Consider the following 16,143-nt stretch of genomic DNA (forward strand, 5'->3'; position numbering starts at 1 on the left):
CATAAGAACAGCCTTAATGATTGGTTGAAAAGATTTAAATTGTTTCTATTTATCAAAAAAGGAAGCATCCTTAACGTATATAGAATCTTAGGGATAATAAACATCTTAAAGAGGGAAATCTTTCCCAACAACGATACCAGAAGAGAAGCCCACGATTTTAATTTATTTCTGCTATCCCCTAGTATTGTACCAAAATTGTCTTTATACCAATCTGTTGTATTAGCTGAAATTTTTAAGCCCAGATACTCCAAGGTTTTAGTTTCTATAAATTGAAAAGTTTGTATTTCCCCAGGGTTCTCTTTAAGCCACAACATTTTTGACTTTGAGAAGTTTGTTCTGTAGCCCGATACCTCACCATACTGTTCAAGCAGCCCCATAATCGCACTGATTTGTCTTTTTGGCTCGGCAACAAATAACAAAAGATCATCCGCAAACAAGGCGGTTTTAAGTTTTGTTTGTCCTATACTGATTCCGAACAATAAATCTCTCAGTTTAATAGCCAGAGGTTCCATTATAAGATCAAATAATAGTGGTGACATCGGGCAGCCCTGATGGGTGCCTCTTGTCAAGATAATAGGATCTGACATTGAGTCATTGATCAGAATAGAAGCCTTAACATCTGTATAGATCTTGTCAATGAAATCCTTAAAGTATCCCCTAAAACCAAATCTCTCCAAGACTTGGATCAGGAAGGGCCATTCCACCCTGTCGAAGGCCTTCTCTGCATCCAAGGATAGCAGGAAGGCCTCCGGCAGGGCAGACCGATCCCCCCATATTGACATATTACCTGTAAAATTTTCCTTATATTCATCTCCGATGCTCTTCCTATAACAAACCCTGCCTGGTCTTGATGGATAATCGCCGGCATTAGAGGTTTCATCCTCTCCGCCATGATTTTCATCAGAATTTTATAATCTAGTCCCAATAACAAAATAGGTCTATACGAGATCATATCTGTTGGATCCTTGTTGGCTTTTGGAATCAAAATTATATTAGCCCTCTTGAAGTTCTTGGAGATCTTAGAATCTGTTCCAAAGTATTCATTATATAGCTCGTGAAGTACTGGCCCTATCTCCAATCGCAGTATTTGATAAAGCTCAATAGGTAAACAATCCGGACCTGGAGCTTTCCCTCTCGCCATTGAGCCAATAATTTTATAAATCTCATTTTCTGTTATTGGCTCATTCAAAAGATCGCAACTTTCTGATGAAATTGTGGGCAAGCAAATCCCCTCCAGAAATGTATTAATAGTATCTGCATCCGGACGTTGAGATGAGTAAAGATCAGAGTAGAAAGCGTGGAAAAGGTGTGAAATCTGCTCTTGTTCTATAACTAATTGATCTTTTACCTTTATTGCTGCTATTGGTTTCTTCCTGGATTGTCTTTTGAACATTGAAGCCATATATTTACCTATTTTGTTACCAAATTTTGCAAATCTGGCACTGTTTTTGTACAGGAGTACCTGTGCTTCACCCAGGAGGAATGTCTCCCTTTCTTTCTTGGCCTGAAAATAGTTCTCGGTATTAATCTTACAAGGTCTTTCCAAGAGTTTAATGTAAGATTCCCTCACATTATCTGAGTGGGCTTTGTCTCTTCTCGCCTTCTCCTTCTTTGCTTTCGCCACGTAGCTAGCTATTTCCCCTCTTAGGTAAGCTTTCGCTGTTTCCCAAAAGAGCTGAATATTGTCCCTGCAGTGACTGTTAAATGTTCTAAAATCATCCCAAGTTTTGGCTAGGAAAGTTCTAAAGTCAATAAAGTCTCGCAGATAAACCGGAAAAAAAAAAGAATTGTACGAAAATTTCCTTTTTGTTGTAATAACCAGAGTAACTGGAGCATGATCTGACAAACTAAAATCCCCAATAGTGCATTTCTCGATCTTTGGTACCAACAGGTCTGAGATTAAAAAAAGGTCCAATCTCGAGAGCGTATTGTGGGATTTGGAGCAGCATGTGTATTCTAAGCTACTGGGGTTCAACATCCTCCAAATATCTACCAGATTAAGTGAATTGTAGAATAGGTTAAATATTCTTTTTTCAAACTTCAATTGTGTGGACTTAATTTTGGTTTTGGTGTTATCGTTCCCTAATTTCCTTCTATCCAGATAAGAATTCGGGGTAACGTTAAAATCCCCTGTCATCACAATCTTAGCTTTCGGAAATTTGAACATTTTTTTTACCATTAAATTCCAAAACCCTTCATCAGGAATATTTGGACCATAAATATTCACCAACAAATATTCTTCATTGTGGATGAAGAGTCTAATAATTACATATCTCCCTTCCTTATCTATAAATTTGTCTAAAATTTTATATTCTAATCTTGAATGGAAAAGAACCATAACCCCTCTGGAAGATTTTGTATATGATGAAAATAAAGTTTCTCCCAGCCACCTAGCTTTAATTTTCCTGTGCTCTACATCAGATAGATGGGTTTCCTGTAGGCAAGCTATGTCAAAATCCCTTTTTCCCAAAAGGTTCATGACTGCCTTTCTTTTTATTGGGGAGTGAATCCCCCCTATATTCCAAGTTAGGATTTTAACCATTCTTCCCAACAAGAATGAGTGAACAATAAATCAAGCCTAGTGAGGCACACAGGAGGAGGCGGGAACACGGGGAAGAAGAGAAGGGATAATAATAGGAAGAGGAAAAAAAAAAAAAACAAGAAAAAAAACAAACAAGTATAATAATTACATACCCTCCTATACTTAAAAATAAAATATTCAGTGTTTGTGTTCTAACCACGTGTTTTCACACATCCCCATAATATATTTCTATAAATATCAGTGGTTATATAATCACTCTATTCCTTTTACACACATCCCTAAACATAAGAAGAAAGTAATAAACTTCTTTCTTCTATTTTCTCCTTCTTTTACCGTGGTTCTAAGTTCAAGTATCATATTCTCAATCTTATATAATTTAGTGTGCATAGCTGAATAATAAAATCTTATTCTTTGACCCATACAAAACAACATATTCATATATCTTAACAAATTTGTATACATTAATATCAACAAATAACTAGCATCTTTTAATACACCCTAATACATTTCATTTTGTGCCTATTTGGTGAAAATTTGTGTGTATTAGTAAATGATTTTTTGAAGGGGAGAGAAAAAAAAAGGAAAAAAAAAAAGAAAAAAAAAAGAAAAAAAAATACCCCATGACAGATTTCACTGTATAAATGGGAGAGAGAAAAAAAAAATACCCCATGACAGATTTCACTGTATAAATGGGAGAGAAAAAAGAAAAAAAAAAACAAAAAAAAAACCACACCACAATATACAAAAAAACAAAAACATTTGTACATAAGTACACATAGCCCTAATATCAAATGGAAGGAGGACTCTCATTCACTTTCTCCCTATTTTGCTTCATTCTCCAAGAAAGACTGAGCTGATTCAGGGGAGTCAAAAAAAAAAAAGTCAGTGCCAGATTTTATCTTAAGCCTAGCTGGATACAGCAATGCAAAAAATCTGTTTTCCGCCACTAAGCGGGAGCAAATAGGTGAAAATTGCTTCCTTTTCGTTGAAGTCTCAATGGAAAAGTCTTGGAAGAGCAAGATCTTTGTTCCTTGGTATTGCAGGGGTTGTTGCTTCCTGTATGCTCTCAACATTTCATTTTTTCCTTGGAAATTTAAAAATTTTACTATAACTGGCCGTGGTCTTCTACCATTTAGTGCTGATGAATCCCTTTCTCTTCCCATCCTGTGTATTCTCTCAGTTATAAAGATGTTCTCCTCTGTGTTTAAACCCAGCATTTCTGGGATAGAATGTTCCACCAAATTTTTTAGTTCCTGGGCAGATAAGGATTCAGGAATGCCAATTAGGCGCAGATTATTACGCCTTGTCCTATTTTCTAGGTCGTTAATTTTTGTAAGTAAAGATAGATTTTGCTTTATCAGGCTTTCCATCTGTAATTGAAGTATATTTTGAGCATCTTCACAATTTGAAATTCTCTGTTCTGCTTCGTTTATTCTTTCTGCATGATTTTTCAATTCTTCCAGGATTGTACCCAGCCTTGTGTTAATTTCTTCCAATTTTGGACCAATTAAAGCAGATACTAAAGTTGCAATTTCTCCTGCATATGAAGTGTCTGGGATCCTTTCTGGGATCCTATCTTCTCTCAAAGATTTATTCGGGGAGCTGGTTATGCTAGCAGGTTTATTAACTTTTTTCTCTGCTTGTTTTATCTTTGGTGACATCTTTGGTTGGGTGAGGTATTTATCCATATATATATCAACAGATACTGTGTCCCTGTTAGATTTCTTTCACTTATCGTTTGGACCCTTATATATACTTTGTCAAAGGATGTCAGCCCCCTTAACAAAAATTATAAATATAGGAATAACAGACAAATATCCAATCAGGATAAAGAATCCTGCAAGCTTATTGGCATCTCCAACACTTCCCCAGAATGTTAACAACCCCAAACAGGGGGGGGGGGGAACATATGAAGCCAGCCAGAACCAAGAACAAAAAAAAACTTTTCAACTCAGTAAATCTTCAACAGCAAGGCTAGGTGAAATGAGGTAGGGGAGGGGAAAAGCAGCGGTTTTCTCCAGAGCCCAGCAAAAAAAAAAAAACAGAGCAAATAAATAAACAGTTCCTACCTCCCCTTCTTTCAGTTCTTCCTTCTATTAGCTCCTTACTTTGGTTCCCTTGGGTTGTTAGGTACACTTTATCTTCTTGCACCTTCTTTCCTTTTCTTCTTCTTTCCTTTTCTTCATTTGGGTGTTTTAGGGGGTAAAAGTTGCTGTGCCGTGCGGGTGTCCTAAACCCCTTCCTGGACTACCCACATACAGGCCCCAGCGTTGGTCGGCAGACAGAGACTCTGGCCGCAAGACCCTTCTTGCAATGCTGTTTGCTGCAACTGACGTGGTCACCCACGGCACCGCCTCGCTCCCGCGGCGCTCCTGGAGGACAGTCCCTGTGCGGTCGCCCCTCCACCACACTGCCCCAACTTCCTCCCAGAGGAAACTCCGCAGTGAGCCTTAGAATCGCAGAGTCGGCATCGGGCGCGGCTTTTTCCACCGCTGTAGATTCCCTGCCGCTCTGAGATTACGCTGTGCTCCTTTGCGTGTTGACGTAACAGCGTCACACCCCCTCCCACCACGTCCCAGGGGCTTTTCTTGGTATCAAAGTGACTTTTTTTTTAATGGAAATTCAATGTTTCTGTTCCTTATTTATAAAAATCAAATAGAGCATGTATTTGTCTGAAATGCTCACATATAATTTTCTTTTTCACTGTGTCTTTATTGTTAAGGAGCAGATATGCAATAGTGTGAAGTATCTTAAGACATCTGGCTAACCATTGCCACTATAAAATGAATAATATATATACTATAAAAAAGATTGAATTGATAAATCAAGTAAAGTAAAAAAAAAAAATGCCAAACCTACTGTGTTATACCATGCAGTATCTGGGTTAATTAGTAAGCCTAATAAGCCTGCGTTTTCTAATATAATAGTATCAATAATAGGTGGAAAGTTAAAGAAACACCTCAAACAACCACTGTTTTAAAATTGTGATATTTTATTGAAATGGATAAAATCGAAAATAAAATTAATTAGTTTAATTCATGCATTAATTTAAATAATGTTACTATAAATATTACTAAAATCTCCCAAATTGAAAATCTCTGAGGGAAGTTCAAAGAAACAGTATGCACCTTTAGAGTGCAATCATATGTTTTGTAACAGTTCCAATGTGAAATATATGGCCACAGTCCTTAAAATTCTTTTTTTATCCAAATATGTTATTTAGCGTAGTTAACCATCCAGAATTACCTTAGGTATGTAATCCTCCTTAATGGTAAAGTCTTACCGCATATCCTTCGTGTTAAGTATTTAACTTTATCCGGTCAGACCAAAACAAACAGTGGACCCGTTGGTCAGTAATGTGTCTGTTCCTTGATGCGATGCGTCCTCTTCTCCATGCAAACCTTACAGCACGCCCACCAATGCGGGATGACGTCAACTTCCAATAGCCAATCCGTAACGGCAACGTGTTTCATCTCGTCAGAGCCTTTCTCAAGCCAATACGAAGTTTGGTATTCGCGGTCTTCTTAAAGCCCAGAAACAGGGTGGTCCCATTGCCTTTACAAGCCATTTTGTGTATTATCAATTGTGTTTTTTAAATTTATTTGTATATGTCCTTAGTAATTGATTGTAAGTTACTGCATAAAATACGATTACCATAGGATCAAAGATGATATTAACATTTATCAGATCTGCTATACAACAATTATAGGAGTTTAACAAATCCATTCATTATTTATACTGATGTAGTAGAACAAATAGATTTTCAAACAGATACTGCACTCTGCCTCACAATAAGGGTCTGATATTAACCCCTTAAGGACCAGCGACGTACCCTGTATTTTTTTGGGACTTGATTGTTTTATATCGTGGTCTTGCCACCAGCGTTGAGACTGCTCTATTCCACAAAGCCTGCTGGAGGGAGGGAATTAATAGCATGTTCTTGCTAGACTTGTGCTATTATGTCCTGAAAAAACCCTTAACGACCAGTGACATATAGGGTACATTGTGGTCATTAAGGGGTTAAAAAACTATTAAAAATATATTATATATATATAAGTAAAAAAGTTTTTAATTGATTGTAAAAAAATAAAAAGAAAAAGGATTTTTTTTTTAAAACATGATTAAACATGTTCATTTCATGAGAGGGGAGAAAAATAAATAAGTCAATGGCACAAAACGCCATATCAGTCAAAAAAACAGGAGTTTTTCTAATATATATATAAAAAAGGGGCGTATTAGAATGTCAATAAAATTTAGAAATGTAAAAATGTGTTTAAAAATTTTTTACATTTTTTTTTAAAAAATATAGTAACCGTTATAAAAAACATCGCTTCATTTCATGAGAGGGGAGAAAAATAAATAGCACAGAAACAATGACACTAGCAAAAAAGTATAAAATATAATATATAAATGTTATCAGTATATTATTTGAGAAAACTACCTAATTCAAATTCGAGATATAGGCCATATGGGCTTAGGGTATCCAAATTAAAAATCCATTTACTTTCTAATTGTAGTAGGCGATTATATTTGTCTCCACCTCTTATTTGTTTTTTTAATTTTGCTAGCCCTGTATAGTTGAAGTGTTTTAAATTGCCACAATTACATTCTTTAAAATGTTTCTGCACTGGTAGGTCTTTATTTCTCTCCTGGTCCATATGTTCTATCGATAAGATATGTTCACAAATTCTTTCCCTTAGTGGTCTCTCAGACTCGCCAACATATTGCATTCCACATTTACATTGGATAGCATATATAACGTCCTTATCTGTACACCTTATACAGTCATTAATCCTGAATTCTTTTTTATTTGCATTTGAAACAATAGATTTAGTGTCTGCAAGCCTTACAGATAAGGCAAGGAAAAAAGCCTTTTAACACATTACCCATTAGATCCTTATCAATTTTATTTTGTTTCTTTTTTATAGTTGGGGCTAATCTATTTTTCAAATTATTAGCTTTCCTATAAACAAATTTTGGCGTAGTTGAAATTAAAACCTTTTTTAAACCTGTTGATAGCAATAATTTTATCCACTCTACAAGTTGCCATCTTCCATCATGGAAAAACAACATACCAAAGGGTCAAATGCTTAGGGTACGAAAGAATTGTAGTAATATTGAGGATTATATAAGTCAATCAAATACTCTAAAATCAAAGTTTTTGGAAAGAGGATATAAGGAGCAGGTAATATAAACTAATATACAAGAAGTGGGTGCTACTAGTAGAGATAGTCTACTTATAGGTAAACAAAAAATTTGAAAAGAAAAAGAAGAAACTTTGAGGATACCATTTATTTCTAACTATACTAGTAATCATAAATTAACAGAAAAGATTTTTAAAAAACATTGGCACTTGTTAAAACAGGATTTTGGGACCTTTAATTTCAACTATGCCAAAATTTGTTTATAGGAAAGCTAATAATTTGAAAAATAGATTAGCCCAACTATAAAAAAGAAACAAAATAAAATTGATAAGGATCTAATGAGTAATGAGTTAAAATGCTTTTTTCCTTGCCTTATCTGTAAGGCTTGCAGACACTCAAGAAAAAGTAAATCTATTATTTCAAATGCAAATAAAAAAGAATTCAGGATTAATGACTGTATAAGGTGTACAGATAAGGACGCTATATATGCTATCCAATGTAAATGTGGAATGCAATATGTTGGCGAGTCTGAGAGACCACTAAGCGAAAGAATTTGTGAACATATCTTATCGATAGAACATATGGACCAGGAGAGAAATAAAGACCTACCAGTGCAGAAACATTTTAAATAATGTAATGGTGGCAATTTAAAACACTTCAACTATACAGGCCTAGCAAAATTAAAAAAACAAATAAGAGGTGGAGACAAATATAATCGCCTACTACAATTAGAAAGTAAATGGATTTTTAATTTGGATACCCTAAGCCCATATGGCCTAAATCTCGAATTTGAATTAGGTAGTTTTCTCAAATAATATACTGATAACATTTATATATTATATATTTTATATTTTATATTTTATACTTTTTTGCTAGTGTCATTGTTTCTGTGCTATTTATTTTTCTCCCCTCTCATGAAATGAAGAGATGTTTTTTATAACGGTTACTATATTTTAAAAAAAAAAATTAAAAAAAATTTAAACACATTTTTAAATTTCTAAATTTTATTGAAATTCTAATACCCCCCTTTTTTATATATACATTAGAAAAACTCCTGTTTTTTTTACTGATATGGCGTTTTGTGCCATTGCCTTATTTATTTATTTTTCTCCCCTCTCATGAAATGAACATGTTTAATCATGTTTTAAAAAAAAAATCCTTTTTCTTTTTGTTTTTTTACAATCAATTTAAAAACTTTTTTACTTGTATATATAATATATTTTTAATAGTTTTTAAATATCAGACCCTTATTGTGAGGCAGAGTGCAGTATCTGTTTGAAAATCTATTTGTTCTACTACATCAGTATAAATAATGGATGGATTTGTTAAACTCCTATAATTGTTGTATAGCAGATCTGATAAATGTTAATATCATCTTTGACCCTATGGTAATCGTATTTTATGCAATAACTTACAATCAATTACTAAGGACATATACAAATAAATCTAAAAACACAATTGCTAATACATGAAGTGGCTTGTAAAGGCAATGGGACCGCCCTGTTTCTGGGCTTTAAGAAGACCGCAAATACCAAACTCCGTATTGGCTTAAGAAAGGCTCTGACGAGCTGAAACACGTTGCCGTTACGGATTGGCTATTGGAAGTTGATGTCATCCCGCATTGGTGGGCGTGCTGTAAGGTTTGCACGGAGACGAGGACGCATCACATCAAGGAACAGACACATTACTGACCAACGGGTCCACTGTTTGTTTTGGTCTGACCGGATAAAGTAAAATGCTTGACACGAAGGATATGCAGTAAGACTTTACCATTAAGGAGGATTACATACCTAAGGTAATTCTGGACGGTTAACTACGCTAAATAACATATTTGGATACAAAAGAATTTCTAAGGACTGTGGCCATATATTTCACATTGGAACTGTTACAAAACATATGATTGCACTCTAAAGGTGCATACTGTTTTCTTTGAACTTCCCTCAGAGATTTTCAATTAGGGAGATTTTAGTAATATTTATAGTAAGTCAAATTTTATTTTAGATTCAAATCTGCTCTGTCGGAATCATGGAAGATTAACTTTGGGTTGCATTTCCCTTTCACTACAAATGAAATAGCCATCACAAGCTATTAACTAAAACTACATACTTGACATAATACCTACTATTCTAATAGTAAATATGCAATGGTAATTTTTAAAAATAAATATGCAGTCATGTCTAAATATGATAATATATATAAATAGATGAGTGTATACCCCGTGAAAGGTTATATACAGTGGGGCAAAAAAGTATTTAGTCAGCCACCAATTGTGCAAGTTCTCCCACTTAAGAAGATGAGAGAGGCCTGTAATTTTCATCATAGGTATACCTCAACTATGAGAGACAAAATGTGGAAACAAATCAAGACAATCACGTTGTCTGATTTGGAAATAATTTTTTTGCAAATTATGGTGGAAAATAAGTATTTGGTCAATATCAAAAGTTCATCTCAATACTTTGTTATATATCCTTTGTTGGCAATGACAGAGGTCAAACGTTTTCTGTAAGTCTTCACAAGGTTGTCACACACTGTTGCTGGTATGTTGGCCCATTCCTGCATGCAGATCTCCTCTAGAGCAGTGATGTTTTGGAGCTGTCGCTGGGCAACACGGACTTTCAACTCCCTCCAAAGGTTTTCTATGGGGTTGAGATCTGGAGACTGGCTAGACCACCCCAGGACCTTGAAATGCTTCTTACGAAGCCACTCCTTCATTGCCCGGGTGGTGTGTTTGGGATCATTGTCATGCTAAAAGACCCAGCCACGTTTCATCTTCAATGCCCTTGCTGATGGAAGGAGGTTTGCACTCAAAATCTCACGATACATGGCCCCATTCATTCTTTCATGTACACGGATCAGTCGTCCTGTTCCCTTTGCAGAGAAACAGCCCCAAAGCATGATGTTGCCACCCCCATACTTCAAAGTAGGTATGGTGTTCTTTGGTTGCAACTCAGCATTCTCTCTCCTCCAAACACGACGAGTTGTGTTTCTACCAAACAGTTCTACTTTGGTTTCATCTGACCATATGACATTCTCTAGCATACTTCAGACGGGCCCGGACATGTACTGGCTTAAGCAGGGGGACACGTCTGGAACTGCAGGATCTGAGTCCCTGGCGGTGTAGTGTGTTACTGATGGTAGCCTTTGTTACATTGGTCCCAGCGCTCTGCAGGTCATTCACTAGGTCCACCCGTGTGGTTCTGGGATGTTTGCTCACCGTTCTTGTGATCATTTTGACCCCACGGGGTGAGATCTTGCGTGGAGCCCCAGATCGAGGGAGATTATCAGTGGTTGTATGTCTTTCATTTTCTAATTATTGCTCCTACAGTTGATTTCTTCACACCAAGCTGCTTGCCTATTGCAGATTTAGTCTTCCCAGCCTGGTGCAGGTCTACAATTTTATTTCTGGTGTCCTTCGACAGCTCTTTGGTCTTCACCATAGTGGAGTTTGGAGTGTGACTGTTTGAGGTTGTGGACAGGTGTCTTTTATACTGATAACAAGTTCAAACTGGTGCCATTAATACAGGTAATGAGTGGACGACAGAGGAACCTCTTAAAGAAGAAGATACAGGTCTGTGAGAGCCAGAAATCTTGCTTGTTTGTAGGTGACCAAATACTTATTTTCCACCATAATATGCAAATAAATTCTTAATTTATTCGTAAGAAGCATTTCAAGGTCCTGGAGTGGCCTAGCCAGTCTCCAGATCTCAACCCCATAGAAAACCTTTGGAGGGAGTTGAAAGTCCGTGTTGCCCAGCGACAGCCCCAAAACATCACTGCTCTAGAGGAGATCTGCATGCAGGAATGGGCCAACATACCAGCAACAGTGTGTGACCTTGTGAAGACTTACAGAAAAGGTTTGACCTCTGTCATTGCCAACAAAGAATATATAACAAAGTATTGAGATGAACTTTTGATATTGACCAAATACTTATTTTCCCCCATAATTTGCAAATAAATTCTTTCCAAATCAGACAATGTGATTGTCTGGATTTGTTTCCACATTTTGTCTCTCATAGTTGGGGTATACCTATGATGAAAATTACAGGCCTCTCTCATCTTCTTAAGTGGGTGAACTTGCACAATTGGTGGCTGACTAAATACTTTTTTGCCCCACTGTACATTTAAAGGGACAGTAAACCAAAAATAGATATTTACTTTTATACCCATTACACATTTTGTCATTTAGACAGAACTAAAATCTAGTGATTGGAACAGCCAATAGAATATGAGCTAAATTCTTTTGGCTGATTGGATCAGCTAATAGGATTGTAGCTCAATCCTATTGGCTGATTGCATCAGCCAATAGGATTTTTTCACCTTTAATTCCGTTTGGCTGAATTCTATCAGCCAATCGGAATTCAAGGGACGCCATCTTGGATGATGTCATTTAAAGGAGATTTCATTCTTGAAGAGCCGTGGAAAGAAGAGGATGCTCCGTGCCGGATGTCTTGAAGATGGAGCCGCTCCACGTCGGAAGGATAAAGATAGAAGAAGCCGTCTGGATGAAGACTTCTGCCCGTCTGGAGGACCACTTCATGCCACTTGGATGAAAATTTCTCCCGGCTTCGTTGAGGATGGATGTCCGGTCTTCAAAAACTGTAAGTGGATCTTCGGGGGTTAGTGTTAGGTTTTTTAAGGGTTTATTGGGTGGGTTTTGTTTTTAGCTTAGGGTTTGGCCAGAAAAAGAACTAAATGCCCTCTTAAGGGCAATGCCCATACAAATGCCCTTTTCAGGGCAATGGGGAGCTTAGGTTTTTTTAGATAAGATTTTATTTGGGGGGTTTGGTTGTGTGAGTGGTGGGTTTTACTGTTGGGGGGATTGTTTGTATTATGTTTTTTATTTGGGGGGGTTGGTTGTGTGGGTGGTGGGATTGTTTGTATTATTTTTTTACAGGTAAAAGAGCTGATTTCTTTGGGGCAATGCCCCACAAAAGGCCCTTTTAAGGGCCATTGGTAGTTTATTGTAGGCTAGGGTTTTTTATTTTTTTGTTGTTTTTTTTATTTTGATAGGGCTATTAGATTATGTGTAATTAGTTTAAATATTTCATCATGTTTTTATTTTGTGTAATTTAGTGTTTGTTTGTTTTTGTAATTTAGTTAATTGTATTTAATTAATGTAATTTATTTAATTGTAGTGTAAGGTTAGGTGTTAGTGTAACTCAGGTTAGGTTTTATTTTACAGGTAAATTTGTATTTATTTTAACTAGGTAGCTAGTAAATAGTTAATAACTATTTACTAACTAGTCTACCTAGTTAAAATAAATACAAACTTAGCTGTGAAATAAAAATAAAACCTAAGATAGATACAATGTAACTATTAGTTATATTTTAGCTAGCTTAGGGTTTATTTTACAGGTAAGTATTTCGTTTTAAATAGGTATTATAGATTATTTAGATTATTATATAGATTATTTAGATTTATTTTAATTATATTAAAGTTAGTGGGTGTTAGGGTTAGGGTTAGGTTTAGGGGTTAATAACTTTAGTATAGGGGCGGCGACATTGGGAGCAGCAGATTATGGGTTAATAAGTGTAATGTAGGTGGCGGCGATGGTAGGGGCGGCAGATTAGGGGTTAATAAGTGTAGGTACGTGGCAGCGGTGTCAGGGGCAGCAGATTAGGGATTAATAAGTCTAATGTAGGTGTCGGCAAAGTCGGGGGAGGCAGATTAGGGGTGTTTAGACTCAGGGTTTATGTTAGGGTGTTAGGTGTAAACATAGCTTTTTATTTCCCCATAGGAATCAATGGTACTGCGTTACGGTGCTTTATGCTTCGTAAGCAGGTGTTAGGCTTTTTTTAGCCGGCTCTCCCCATTGATGTCTATGGGGAAATCGTGCACGAGCACGGAAAGCCAGCTCACAGCAGCGCTGGTATTTGAGTGCGGTATGGAGCTCAATTTTGCTCAACGCTGCAATATTGCCTGCTAACGCCAGGTTTATGAAAACCTGCAATAGCAGCGCTATAGGGAGGTGAGCAGTGAAAATAACTTGCAATTTAGCACCGAGCCGCTCATAACGCAAAACTCGTAATCTAGCCGTTTGTTTTTTAAATTTTAAATTAACTAGTTAATATAGCAAATGGACTATATTTTGTTTTCTGTACCTTTTGCCAGTCAGATGTGCCCAAAATATATTATATTGATTTTTAGAGTGACTACAAATTCTTTCTTTCAGGAATTGTTACACATAAGGTGGTGAAATTAATAGCTGGTCAACCACTCAAATATGTTTATAATGTGTGCAAAACTAATTCTGTGTGGCTCAGGGTTAAAATGCCTTATATACCAATTTTCATATAACTGCATGTAATAGTAACTACTATAAAGAATAATATGAACAGATACTGATCTAAAAATCCAGTACAAAACTGTTTTAAAACTTACTTAGAAGCTCCCATTTTAGCACTGTTGAAATGGTTATTTGGAACACCCACTGCAAGTGGTTCTGTAGCAAAAAAGCAGACCCCCCCCCATCCTCTGCATTTGAAAATACTCTTATACAAACAGGAGCAAGTTGGAGTAGGTTGACATCAGTATTCTCCTAAAACTTTGGGGCTTGGTTAAGAGTCTGAAAATCAGCGCAATGTTATTTAAAAATAAACAAAACTTTACATTTAAAAAAAAAATACGCCTATACGTAACCCCACAGACAAAGCCCAGGAGCGCTACAATCGGGTGAACAAGCGACTAGGGCTGTAGTGGAGAGGATGTTTGGGCTCCTCAAAATGCCCTTAAGATGCCTGGACAGGTCTGGAGGAGCCCTCCAATACAGCCCTAGTAAGGTGGCAAAGATTGTTATAGCCTGCAGCGTCCTGCATAACATAGCTCAGTGGGCTGGGATGCTGCAGGCTGTCCAGGTGCCCCGAGACCTACTACAAGATGAGGAAGACGAGCCAGTTCTAGAGGGGCCATTCCGGGATGAGGGGCTTAATGTCAGAGCAAATATCATAAACCACAACTTCACACGGTAAATACTAGAAGTTATATAGGAGCATTGCGAATATGTGTGCAATTTAGGGAAATGAGAAGTAGAGAATTGTGCAAACATGTTAGGATTGTTCAACAAATTATTAGATCAAAATCTAATTTTATCTTTTTATTATTATAAGTAATTTAAACATCAGATGATTCTGGCATTGGCTGCTGTAATGACTTTGCCACCTGATTTTCAAAGACAACATCAGATGGTAAGTATATACAATGTATGGCTCGGGGGGGGGGGGGGATTTTGCACAATGATCCATCATATTGCATACAATTTAAAATGTAGTATTGAGTTTACACATTACTAGATTTTTAGATAGTCAGAAAGGGATACTCTAGCAATACTATGTGCTTTAAAGTCATACATCAGAGGATAGGTCTGCACAATGTATGACTCAGCTTCACACTTGATTGCTAGAACATAACACAAAAGATGCTACTTAGGCTTAGTAAGCTATTGATATAAATAGTTTCAGAAATGGTTACGGGGGATGCAGAAACAAGTCACACATTTTTATTAATGATTTTATTTTCAATTTTATTTTCATTAGGGAGGTGACTTCATCTACAGACTGAAAGTGAAGAATCCCAGACTGAAAGTGAAGAATATCAATGTGATCATGTCTGTGGCATTGTCTTTCAACTGTGCTGAATTTGAAAAACATACAAAGACACATTCACATGGTAAGTGGCTACAATTCTCTGGAACAAGACTGGGGATGCAGGATGTATCCTATGGAAGACACTTATGTTTCATAATGTTGTTTTTATTTTTAGATGGTATTTCACAATCCTCTATTTTGAAAATGATGAATAGGACACCTAATGAAGATAAAATGATATTTTGAATAGAATTGCCTTTCAAAGGCCATACACCCAGGTTAGTTTGCACAATGCATGCTATTTAAGAATCATAGGAGGAAGAATGTTCAAAGAATTCTGAATATATACATGTCCTATTTTAGAAAATGTTTTTCATAAACATTACCCCTACTTTGTGCTAGAGAAGACTCAGATTTTGATAATTCAGACAGATAAAGGGATACATTTTATAGTTTACATTTAGGTATATTATTATTTGAAGGGACATGAAATCTTACATTCAATTATGTCCCTCATACAATAGAATCATTTATGTTTTAAAAATCTGATATGCATTATTTTGTCTAATTTTAGATGCTAATATGTATAGTTCAAATATTGATTATACAATTTTATGTGATTAATTTTTAATTATGGATAGATATAGATTTCCAGTCTGAACCTGTTTTTAATATCAAGACAAACAATACATGTTAGAGCATAGACAGAAGAGGAATTTTAAATAATTATATTTACTGAATATTTTTAGACATGTGTTCATTAAAGAACCTAATTGACTAATGTTTTTAATATTTATTTTCTTTCTTTTTCAGATTTTCATTTTTGATGAATTCCAAAATTCTTTATTTTTTAAAATAAATGTATTTTCATAC

This window comes from Bombina bombina, chromosome 3 (assembly GCF_027579735.1).
Source record: "Bombina bombina isolate aBomBom1 chromosome 3, aBomBom1.pri, whole genome shotgun sequence".
Lineage (NCBI taxonomy): Eukaryota > Metazoa > Chordata > Amphibia > Anura > Bombinatoridae > Bombina > Bombina bombina.